The sequence below is a fragment of the Meleagris gallopavo genome, chromosome 14 (genome assembly GCF_000146605.3).
Source record: "Meleagris gallopavo isolate NT-WF06-2002-E0010 breed Aviagen turkey brand Nicholas breeding stock chromosome 14, Turkey_5.1, whole genome shotgun sequence".
In the NCBI taxonomy this organism is placed as follows: Eukaryota; Metazoa; Chordata; class Aves; order Galliformes; family Phasianidae; genus Meleagris; species Meleagris gallopavo.
Window position 1 is genome coordinate 679,184 of NC_015024.2, and position 12,689 is coordinate 691,872.

General features: G+C 44.5%; 1 long non-coding RNA gene across 2 annotated transcripts; it reads right to left on the reverse strand.

The window, feature by feature from the left end:
- Window positions 1–2,314: 2,314 nt before the first annotated feature.
- On the reverse strand, window positions 2,315–8,475 carry LOC104913094. 2 transcript variants are annotated; one of them, XR_002119528.1, is made up of 5 exons: window positions 8,308–8,475; window positions 7,646–7,753; window positions 5,874–6,011; window positions 4,517–4,654; window positions 2,315–4,400 (listed from the first exon to the last, which is right to left on the reverse strand). It is a non-coding gene; the product is annotated as an uncharacterized LOC104913094 (long non-coding RNA). The 2 variants fall into 2 exon arrangements; XR_795127.3 differs by having other exon boundaries at window positions 4,517–4,637; window positions 8,308–8,474.
- Window positions 8,476–12,689: the final 4,214 nt, after the last annotated feature.

The following is a 12,689-nucleotide window of genomic DNA, read 5'->3' on the forward strand; positions in this document are numbered from 1 at the left end:
TTCACAAAGTATGCTCTAACAAATAAGCTAATTAACTCTATTTCCAGGTTACATTTCCAACCTGCTGTGGGACAAAGGTTACCAATGGTATAGCCATCAAGCTTTACACCTGAGGGTCCCAAGCCCAGATGCCTTCAGAATGAGCAAGTATGGGGGAGCTGGGCCCATACAGCTCCAACCAGCCACACATGGCCAGTGAGGGCCACATGCACGGCCAAGTCATTTGTACATTCCATTTTCTCTGTGCCTTTGCCTTACCCCCAAGGAACCACATAGCAGGAGCTGGCACTCACAAGGTGAGAAGATCGCGGGGCAGCTACCAACATCACCCTCCCTAAAATGGCCTGAAGCCTTACACAAAAACCTTTCCTCATGAATGTCCATAGAGCATCTGCCCCAGGGCTCAGCCATCGCACTCACAGATAATTCCCCAGCTTTACAGGAAGCTGAGCAGCTGTAACAGAATAGCTGATGTCTACAGCATGCTACGAGTAGGGAGCAGGACAGACAAACAATGGTGCCCACACACAGCCCAGGACCTGACAGCACTGAGGGATCTGACAAACGAAAAGAGAGGTAAGCAGCTTCTGCTTGAGCCTTGGGCCAGACTGACCTTTTCTTCTGCCCCTGCATCAGGATGGTTCACTAACTCACCCACTTGAATCTACATCCAGAGAGCCTTTCTGATGTCCAGGAAAGGTGTCCTTGCTCTCACCTCCGCTAGATAATGCTGCTTTGCCCAGATCATCCATCCTCATCACTTCCCACAGAGATCTGATGACAGTTTGGGCTGTTTCATAAAGCAGTTCCTTCCACCCACCGTGTCTGCATACCTTCTGCTCCATCCTTACACCTGATGAGTAACACCACAGAAACAACTACAGTGATCATCACACCCTTCCCTGGACGTCCAAATGACTTGCTTAGCCTCCTACAGAACTCCAGCTTTGTGGATCAGAATTAAAAACTTCCACTAGGACCCTGCTGGGCTTGACAAAGTGAACAGTTACTATACCATCAAGAGCAAGAGGTGGGAAAAGATAGAGAAGAGTTCCCCAGAGAAAGGGGGAGAAGGAGTGCAGGCTGAGCACTTCTATTCCTCACAGTTTTGTTTTCACATGATCCTTCAGAGATTTCAGTCAAATGTAGGAAAACGTTACAGTGGACAATGTTCTACAGATAAAAGCATGTACCCACAAAATACCCAGGATGCATCTTACAGAAACATATTTTAAACAATTTCGTATGAAAGCCCACACTCTTCTGGTAGTAGTAAAACAATATTCTCAAACTGTATGTTCAGCTCCCTTCTTTATGTAAGGTTCACAGTTTCTTCGTGGTGGTAGGAGAGTTCTGAAATACAAATAATTTGTTTTCACTCTTTCCTACTACAGACAATACTGACTGCTCCCACTCACAAGGATTAGCTGTATTTTATAAAAAGTAAATGTACATTAGCAGCACAGGCTTTTTTCAAGACTTTCTCAATTTTGATGATGGACAACGCATCAAAATGTCTAATAGTTCAATAGTCAAAGTGTTCCATAAATAGGCATTGTTCATATCCTTCTTATCTGGTGTTGTCCAAAACTATGGGGGTTCATAGGCTGAAGTGGAACAATCCCTCAATAGTGCCTTGGAGAAGTCATTTTCTGAATCAAGACAACAACTGCCTGCCTGTTGCTTTTTCAGTGACCAGTTGGAATAGGAAGCATTACTTAAGCTCAAATATCTGCTCATAGCCCCAAACACACACAGAATTTCTTTGCAGGGTTTGCCCTACAGAGCAAGCACCCTTGTCTTGTTTTCTCTTTGTGCCCCGTTCCAAAGGGAGCAGGAGATGAATCTCATTACTGGCTTATACCAATTACCAGCAAAATAAACCAGCTAGGGAAGGAGGGGGGGGTGGGGGAAAAAAAAAAAAGCAAGCTCTCTTTTTGTTTCCCCCCATGAGAATCATAGAACATCCTGAATCAGAAGAGACCCACAAGGTCCAACTCGTGGCTCCACACAGCCTTGTGGTTTAACCTCACAGAGAGCTAATCACCACAGGGCCATCCGCTAACTCTCCTACAAGTGGGACAGGAAGAGAATTAGAGACAAAGTAGAACTTACAGTTGAGACAGAAAAGGAAAGTGGGAACAAAAAGGCAATAATGACAATATATGGGGGCTGCTCTGAAAGTAATGCCTCTTGTTTTATGATGTCGGCCCACAACATCAGAGGCAGATGCTGGTGGGATGGCAGTAGAGGCTGAACCACCTACATTCCATTACATGTTGTCACCAGGTGACTTATGACAGCAGAGGGACAGTCTGACAGAACGGCATCCGACATGGAAGTGCATATGAAGATAAAGGCTGGAACTGAATTTTCCCCATGAAGGAAAATGGCACCCATTGACATTCGTCAACACTTGCTGAATGTTTACAGAGACCAAACAGTGGATGTGAGCACAGTGAGAGGTGGGCGGTGCATTTCAGTAGTGGCAATAGTGATGTGAAAGACAAGCCATGTTCCGAACAGCCATGCATAGACATCACACCATGAAATTAATAGTGTCTCAATCAATTCACCTGCACAAATTGGTTAAAGGTGGTGACTATGTAGAAAAAACACTGTTTGGTAGCTGGGAACTTGATCTATCAAATAGCATTATTTTTCTCCTTGTATTTGTTGTAGTTTCCATGGAAATACATAGGAGACATTGCTTCCAGAGTGACCTACATTGGTATCCACGATGCAGTTACTCACCCCCCAGCTGACACAACTACTTGCTGACTGACACCCAGCTAGCAACACAACATCTCACCACCCAGCCAACTCCCCCCAACAGCCCCCATCTGTACCACACACAGCTTCTGCATGATATCAGGTGGTACCTAATTCAGGACAGCTGCCCTGGCTCCACCACACTCCTGCTGCCACGCCATAAAGGGGGTGGCTCTTTCTTACTGAGCAGCATGGACCAATCCAGCCTTGGGAGCAATCCTATTGTTCAGTAATAACCAAGACATCTCTCAACTGAAACCTGGACATTTCTAACAATCAAAGCTCTTTCCTGTTATCTGACACCTTCCCAAGTTTCCATCAAGTCGCAGAGAAGCAAACCGGATGGTCGATCTGGAGCTGGTCAAATCCCTCTTTAGTCTGCAGTGGGGTTCAGCAGTACTTGATGGGAGAAGGCTGGGTATCTCTGGCTTAGAAACAGGTTCACAAGGCTGAGGGAAACACTGACAGAATGGCTTCCTTTCCTAAGTATGCAATGGAGCATGTGTTAAGATAAGAAACTGTTAGTAATCTAGGCACTTTTTAGAAGAATAAAGGTAATCAGATTGTAGTAAGAGGGAAATGAAAGCTCAGGAAAAATCCCATTTCTGTGTGTAAACCAGTTGCAGTGAAAATGCCAACATCATGGAGTGTACACAAGGAAAAATAAAGGAAAAAAAAAAAAAAGGTAAAGTTGTGGCTTATTCTTGCCTACTCTAAAAGAGATCCTACAAACTCCATTTTTCACATCCTGCTGCATTTCACTGTTGAGCAACTCATACGTGCCTGTTTATCCTCTAACAGAAGACACACATGGACACCATCAGCAATGCCTCCCAGCCTCTCTGTCAATAACAGCACTCAAGGTGGGCTGTCTGAAAGGAAACCACAGCAGACAATTAAAAGATACCCTGACAGCCCCCTTCACCTTGTGAATGTTCCAAGCACCAGCAAGAGCCGTCTTCGGGTTTCAAAAGCAGGAGGGTTAAGTTAACAGCACAAGCAAAGGACAAAAGTCTCAAATTATCCATTCATTACAGCTTTGTGCAGTGAGCTCAAGGAGAGCTCCTGCATAGCAATAATGTCATTTAAGCTCTGCAGTCCTGGCAGGCAGTGAGACAGAGCTGCTGTGGGGAGTTAGGCCTGCACAGATAGGTTACATTCAGATTCATGGCAGTCTTAGGATGCATCTCTCAGGATGCACCTGAAATCACTAAAGAAAGCAGGCATGGGACAGAAAGAAGAAACAGATGAGAGACTGAGAATTCTATTGTCATTCAGCAGCTGTTCATATTTTATGGCCTGTCAGCATGCTTGCAGTCAGGAAACAAGCAAGTCCTTTCCAAGCAAGGAAACTTCCTTCCATCGTTTAACTCTACCTGTCCCAAAAACCTTCTCAGATCAGGGCTTGTGTTGCAAAGGTCTGGTCAGGTTTCCAGACCCCACATGCAAAGGCCAGCCCGTTCAGAAAAGGGAGAGAAGTCTATAACAGACAGACATGGCAGCCACCATAAGCAACTTATGCATCTGCTTCTGTTCCTTAACCCAACTCAGAGGCTGGGTGGAAAATCCTGGGATGACTGGGCAAACACTTCCCACGCATACAGCTTGCTTCCTCAAGCCCTTATATCCTGTGAACAAACACAAAAGAGAGCAAAGCTGGAACATGTTTGTGCAAATCCAACCTGCACTGTTGCTCTATCATACTCCAAAGAAGCCTTTCCTCTGGCTTCAGTAGCCTGCTTACCAGACCAATGACAAATGAAATTAGCTCCTGTCGATGGCTATTCAGTGAAGTGGCAGGTGCCCTCGATGAAGTTTCCAGTCATGGCAAGTCCACCCACCTCGTGGGTACATTTTCAAGCAGTCTAAAGAGAGAAACAGTCTGAAGAGACAGGAAATTAAACTCCTTCCTCCACAGGAGGACTGGTTCTAGTTAAAGTTGAATGTGTACACACAGGAAAATACAGGTTCATTATCAATTTTCTTCTGTGCTTCCAACACCTTGATTTGAGGAATATTTCAGATTTCCATATTTCAAGACTCTTTTAACCCTTTAAACTTTTGCTATGAGGGTGGCTTGCTTTGAAAGATGCGGGTTTTCACTTCAGGTCAAAATACAACACCTAGGATAAGGCTTAATCTCACCCTTTTTAGTCACATACTCAGAACATTTAATAGTGAGCCTAAATTCACATGCATAACCAACCTCACTAAAAGGAGGCTGGAAGCCAAGTACCTGCTTTGTTACATCACAGCTCAGAGAGCAAATGAAGCTTTGCCTAGGAAGCATAACTGCGACTGCACAAGTATGCAACATGTTGGTGTGCAACTGCTTCTCCCAGGTGAAACTGCACACACCCCACGGCTTCCATTCCAGTGCAGACCATGAACAGTGAATTGGTCAGTGTGCACGTCTGGGGATGAAGCAGATATGGGGAATGGGAGAGGAAGAAAAACACTGCTGTACAGAGCACAACATGGGATTGGGATGGCAGTGCTAGGAAGCTGAATTGCCCTGTCCACACATGCTGAGAAGTACAAAAACATGAACATATCTATTCATATTCATACATACACACACACACACACACACGAGAAAAAGAAATCCTCTGGCACAGCAAAATCAAAGGATGGAATCATTTTGCTCACCAGAGGCCGTAGCAATGAGCTGGCTGTAATACGCAGGCCAGCAGGAGCACAGCATTAGAAGAAAACTTAATGCAAGCAGAAGAAAGCGTAGGAAGAGAAGTGCTTCCATTACAGCTTGGGTAGGTGAGAAAAAAAGGAGTGAGGAATTGTTACAGTCTGTAGGTTGTTAGGTTTTGGGAGCAGCTCTAGTAATCCTTATGACAGGAACAATTTAAACAATAACTGCAGAGAGTTACAAAGGTCAGTTGTGATAAATAATAGAGAGTTAAAGCAAGTAACAAAACCAAGTCCTCTGTAGCTTGCTGCAGTTCTTGTCAGCCTTGGAAGCTCTCTCCAACACCCAGGAATGAGGAAAACCACACCCATACGCCTTGTTCACAGTCCTCATCCCAAGGGACACGTGTCCTTTCAGCTCCTGTTAATCACCTACAGAACTTAAGGCATCCTCTTACCTCCATAGCTTTGGCAGAATGAAGGGGGAGACATGGGTTGGTGCATTCACGTGGGTCCATTCGCAGGGCCCTGGTCTGGACAAGGTGCCACCAGCTGTGTGGAACCTCAGTGGTGGCTCAGTATCCCAAAGCAAAGCACTGGAAGGAAACAACCACAAGGACCTGACACTTTACCCTTCCTTGATTGCCATTTTTTTCAGGAGCTTCTTAAAACTACAAGAAGTACAATGAAATACAATGAAATTTCAAATTGATTCTTTCTGCCCAAATGCAGATGGGCAGAAATCCATTTGTTCTCTTGGACATACATCTTACAGACCAGTCAACAAAACGGTAATTGTCAGGGAAACAAGCAAATTTCTCTCACACCCAACAGGCAGGCTGATTTTGGAAATGTTCTGTATTCACACTGGCATTCAACCAGAAGGAATTTCACAGCCTTGTGGCAAAAAGTTGAGGCTGGTACCAGACTGTACCTCTACAGTTTCAGAATGGAGTCTTGACATTTGTACACAATTCCACCATCACTCAAACCAAAAGCCAAGCCTAGCTGTGCCAATCTCCGACCTCTGCCACTGTTAACCATCCCCTATAATTTTGGGCTTTCTTTGCAAGTGAACCTGGTTATTTAACAACTGCAAGTGTCTTGGTATTCTCTTCTTCAACAGCCTCCCAGCATCTCTGTTCCGTCAGCTTCTGAAAGGAGCCAGCCCAGGAAGAACACAGACCTCACGATCAAACTCATGCCAGGACAGAAGGACAAAGTCACAGATGTGAGAAGACAGGATTATATGCTTGGCTGCTGCTTGCTCTGAAAAACTTACAAAGTCCAGAACAGACTCTGAATTTCCACCGAGCTTGCATTTTCTGGAATGTAACTTCTCTTAAATGATTAAAAAAAGAAAAAGCAAGTTAGCTGCTGACAAAATCCCATGCAGACCACTATTTAGACTAGGCTTGTTACAGACCAGTGAGGAGCTGGAGTTCTTTTCTCAGCAAATAAAGCACAAGTCTGCTTCAAACTCAGCAAGCAGAAAGGGGCAACGCTCCTCTGGAAAGCCTACTTGCTTCACCCTTGCTCTGCTCCAGGTGTCTTGGAAACATAACAAAGCAGTTACTTCTCTCCAAAGAGCCACTGACAATACTGTACACAGCTAAGAAGCCAAGAAGCAGATGTGCAGCTGAGCATGGACTCTCTTGCTCTTTTCCGCTGGTTGCATCAGCCACATTACCTCTGACATGGGGCTGTGCAAGGCTTTGTCCAAAGAAGAACGATCTACAAGTCATGCTCCCACTGCTAACAGCACATCAGTATGAAAGAGTTCAAAATAATTGGCCTTTGTTCAAACACGGGATATTCTTGGTACTAAATTCCCATGGCTTCCAGTCTTCCATGTCTAAGCTACATCCTAGGCCTGGAACTGAGGGATGTTCTGCCAGATACAAGGAGTCTCCACATTCAGCCACCTTTAGCAAACACAGTATTTATTTCAGACTGATACAGCAACCATGAACTACAAACACGGATGTAAAGATGAGATCGGAGCTGCAACCAGAAGGCAGAAGACATTGGTTTTGATGTGCTTAGTTTGCTGTTACCAGGGCCAAGTATCTTGTACAACCAACAGAAACACCACCATTGTCCATGCATTTACTTCTCTCATGTCTTTTGGTTTATTTGTGTCAGCTGACAAGTTAGTACTTCAAATGAGTTGAAAACAAGACACGTTTTGAAGATACAAGGATGTTTGTAACAAAGACTTAATACTAACTTGATGAAGGCAGAGTCAGATACAACCCACGTTCAGATCCCATGGACAGCTTCAGGATAACTTCAGTACTGATGCAAACAGCAATACGACTTAAATCCGCTTTCTTACCTATAATATAAGTGGTTAAGTACTATCACTAGTCTGTTAGCAGCAAGGTAGGTGGAAGAGTTTATATTAAGCTACTGGAACTTCATGGACAAAGGCACATGACTAAGGAAAAGCTATACCGGAATGTAAATTATTAGAAGGGATTTAGCACCAGCCTGCAATTCTGCAATGGGATGATGCTTTATTCAGCTATTTGGGATCTTGCTTAGTTTAAAACTGGCTCAGCTGTAAACCAGCAGCCTGGAAGTAAAACTGATCCCAGATCCTGAGCATTTACCCCTCTGTTCAATCAAGCAAATTAAAACATGAATAAGGGTTTAAGTCCAGCATTTACACTAAAGCATTTCCCATTGTAACTGTTCTGCACCAAATCATTTCCTGCCAAGGCACAGTTGGTATCCGTACTGCTCTATCCACCACAACACTCTTTGGAAGTCATGGAGTAGCAGAAAGGCCTGTGTTACAATTGGAAACATCAACGTGGTGGAAGGGCAATTCAGCAGCATAACAGCAAAGGTAGGATGGTATTTGAGACAGAAAGTAAAAGCACTCACCCATCTCTAAGGATCTAGGCTTACAGGAAAGACTCCACAAGGAAGAATCTCCACCCAGAGATCCTTCCCCATTAGCAGTCAGCCCTTCAATGAGGTCTAAGAAGGGTGCAGCCAGGCTCCATCCCTTCCTGTCTCACAGCTGAATTGCCTTCACCTGTGCTCCCAGGGCTGACCTGGTCCTTTCCTTAGGTGCTCAATCAGTGGTTCAGGCTGGGATTCAACAGTTACCAAAAGCTTAAAGTACAGCAAGATATTTAGGCAGCTGAACTCAATTGTAGTTTTTTATTTTGCTCCATTCTTCTTCAAATGCAAAAAGTTTAAGGTGCTCCTTTTTGCAACCCAGAAGTGTTTCCATGGGAGTCTGAAAGTCACAGCACTGATACAGGAGCCATGAGAAGTCTGGATCCACCACTTGGGCTAGCACCAAGCACAAGACTGCTGCTTGTCTAGCCTCTAGTCCTTTATTCTTAAGGCAATGCCATCATGACATTTTACTAATGGAAGGTTTCTTGGATTCCCTCCTTCCAGAGCAAATCTAGGCTTGGTTTCCCTAGTCAAGGAGATGAGCTTTCTGCCTCACCACCTACTGGGCACGCTGGCACTCCAGGATTTCTTTTAGGGTCTCATCCCTCTTCTTCCAGCTTCAGGGCATCAGGACCCAGAAGCTTTGTCCTAAGGAGCAAGCAGTGCTTTGTTCTTCCTTCCAAAACCAGGGGAAGCCTCTCCTGCCCTCTCAGATCTAACTGGAAGTAAGGGTTTCAAATTCACTTTTCAAAGGAAGAGGAAGGCACTTGGTTCAAATTACACGATTCAGATTAACACAGCTTCCTGAGGAGATCAAAGTTTCACAGAACAAATAATCACATTCAATTAAACAAGAGTGACACAAACCAGGGAGCTCTGATTTCCTTTTCATAGCACTCAGCCTAGTGAATCCAGCGATGGAACAACACAGATTTCAGCAACCAGTGCTTGTTCCAGTGCTGAGAAACACTTTCGAATGCCCTGAATTTTCCACAAGTATAGAAATCCTTGTATAAAATTTTTTTTATGAACTAACCCATGAAAATTTTCCTTCAGTTCTTTTTTTGAATCTTAGACAAATATTTGGGAAAAAAATTTGAACAGGTATCACATAGCAATTAATCAATTCCTCAGCTGCTCAGTCTAAAAGGTGTGCAGTCACACGTCCTAGGAAACATACCTGAACTTTTAGAAGGAAGACCTGACCTCAACATGATCCAATCCAAACTGCATGCAAGATCCATCCGTAAAACTAATCTAGCCTAAGTGTTTTTCTAGTGTGGAATTTTGCAGACAAAAAGGTATGGCACAGAAACAGGTTCTACAATGAGAAGGAAGAAGAGCATTTGTCCATGCAGAATTTTCTTTCCTTGTTGATAAATATTCTCAAGGCCAAACCCTTTTTCCTCCTAGAGATGCAAAGAGGACCAGTGCAGCTCCCATGGGGCAGTGTGACCAGACTGACAAACCATCTCAAGACCCACCCCAAGTGAGCCCCATGGATGGGGCAGGATCTCAGAAAAATGGGGAGCTTCCCTTAATTCCTTTAGAAACCTCTTGTTCCTAGTAATAAAGGACACAGCAACAAGGACGCAGGCAGTGCTATCGTTCCAGCGGAGGTAAACCTTTTGGTCTCTGCCAGGCCCTTCCCATCAGACAGACAACTTCTTTTGTAGCTCACAGAAAACAGACCCTCCAAGCATCTTAGCACAGAAGACAAAGGGATGCACACAGATGTAGGCTGAGCACAACAGTGTGGTAATGGCGCTTTGGGTATATTTTGGGAAGAACTTACGGGATAGCACTGACCCAAATGCCAAGTTACCCAAGGGCAACTGCTTGACAGAGCCAGCCCTGAGGACTCACTTCCCCACCAATAATTTCCATAGAGTTCAGAATTCATACTATTTAGCTTAAACTTCAGCCCTTCTGTCGATCCCATGAAGGTATGGAAAACTCCTACAGCTGTTGTGCTGATCAGCACAAATTAGGCAATCGCTTTCCTGCACCTCAGTGCCTGGCACACATCTCCTCTTATCTGTGGGCCCATGGCAAGCAGGGCACTGCTGGCTCTCTCTGGCTAGCCTTTGCCTCCACCACCCACCTCTCTCTGTTTATGCTACTTTCCCAACACAATTGCAAATATGATAAAGGTTAACCAGGTACAGAAGGTAAATAGGGTTACACAAAGCTGGATTTAGCAGTTTAATCAGCTACTAAGAAAGACAATTCTTCAATGCATGGGATGAGGAGATACCCAAGCCAGATAAAGGATCTGAGTTATATAAACATCCTCCCAAAAGCCTGCTCCTCTTTTGCATAAGCACTGTAATCGTGAAAGCAATTCTTAATGGAGTCACTTGGCAGAAGCCCTGGCACAGCAAGCTGTGAGCCTCTCCCTAGCTGATGGACGAGCTCCAAGAGCACATTTTGCTGCAGGAAGGAAAAAGGTGAAAATCTGCATCAAGTCTGCAAGCAGTGGCACTGGAGCAGGGTCAGATCTCCCTTGATATTGCTGGTTTGGAGCAGGTCATTTACCCTATCTCTGTTCAACTCTGCATCTACAAATTGAAACCAATGATTCTCCCTTTGTGCCCCATCTCTCGCAAGGATCTTTTCTCATACACAGGTGAATGCTTTTGTTACTGCCATTCAGAAACTAGAAATAATACTGCTGCTAAAAACTTTGACTTTTCATTTTTCCTGAGCTGCCAGTATTTGCTCATTGCCTTAAGGAAGGAAAAATTAAACAAATCAAAGATCCAGTTTCCTGCACTAGCATCCTGCTCTCTTTCACCAGCCTGTGCCAAAACCTAGGACTATCCACTACCCTGAATGGGAAACTTTTTTCATTCCACATTTTGCTATTAAATTTAGCACAGAAATGCCCTATCTGCCCTGTCCGTCAGCAGACATATTGGCAGCATCACCCCCTGTGTGTCCTCCCATCAAGTGGGATGGCTGCAGCACATCAGGGCACAGTCCTCAGCAGGTTCAGTCTGCTGCACAGCTCTGTTCTTCTGGCAGTCCAGGATGGAAGAACTCTAGGCAGGAGGCAAGGGGCAGTCTCAGGAAAGTCTCACAAAGTGAAGTTTATTTCACCCCAAAAGTCTCTATTTGGAAGATAGGTCTAGCAATGGTAGGGTTTTCTTACCAAAGACAAAAGAGGCCTCATTCTCACAATAAACAGCATGCACTTTGCCAGCTGCAGGACTGAATCAGTCTAGGCATTCACTCAGATATCAGTCACACTCATTTGCAATGCCGCACATTAAGAGTTCCTCTCTGTCTGCATTCATTTCACTTTCATCAAGGATCTTCATTAGATTGATCTAGAAATTTTCCCTATCCCATGCAAGCCAAATAGCTGATCAGCTACCTTGGCTCAGCAGAAGCAGCTATTGGGAAATAGCTGGAACTAGGAAGAACCTACTTCAGATGAATATCTTTACTCTGCATGCCTCTTCTGTCCTCTGAAAACATAGGAGAGTACAGTTCTGCAAAGTGCCTGGGGATCTATGAGTAGAAAGCACGATATAACAATTTGGAGTTATTATGCATAACCAGATCCACAGCGGTCTGCATAACTGGCCATTCACCAGCTACCTCAAAAGGAAGCAATGCTGCGTGAACTACCTTGGAATTATCTCCAGCTGATAGACAGAGTATAATCAGACCTTTTGCAGAAGTATGCATCTTGGTCTTGTTGAACTTCACCCATTGGCCTCAGCCCAGAGATCCAGCCTATGCAGATCGCTCAGTAGGGCCTTCCTACCCCACACAGATCAACACTTACTGCCAACCTGGTGTCACCTGTGATTAAATAACAATTGTTATTCTATTGATCATAAAGGCTAACCTAAGCCTCCACAACTAATTCACAGTTCAGGCTTGACACTTGTTCATCTGAACAACCAACCATGAAACATTCTTTGTGGTTGCAAGGCCTGTATAGGCAGAAGTCACGGCTTTCCTGGTTACTCAAAAGGGCCACAGTTCATTGCTCAGGAAAAATGAGAGTGCTTGGATAGTTTGACCAAGCTGAATACCCCGTTTCCCCCTGGCTCACATCAAGGAAAGACTCAGAGCTGCCCCACCTGAAGGTCTGGGGTGAGCTTTCTCAGGAGCAGCAGAGTGAAGCAACTTACATTTCCCCCAGTTATTCGGTTCATAAAATCAAACTAATTAGGCATGCAAGAGCCCCACGTTGGATCTGGAAACAGAACTGGGGCTTTTAAATAATCTGCCTTTTCTTTTTTTTCCATTTAAAAGTTATCATTAATAATAATAGACCACGTTATGCTCTAGGTCTGCTGCTCAGAGATAGAACAGTTGCTTCTCAGCAGCCTCCCTGGTAG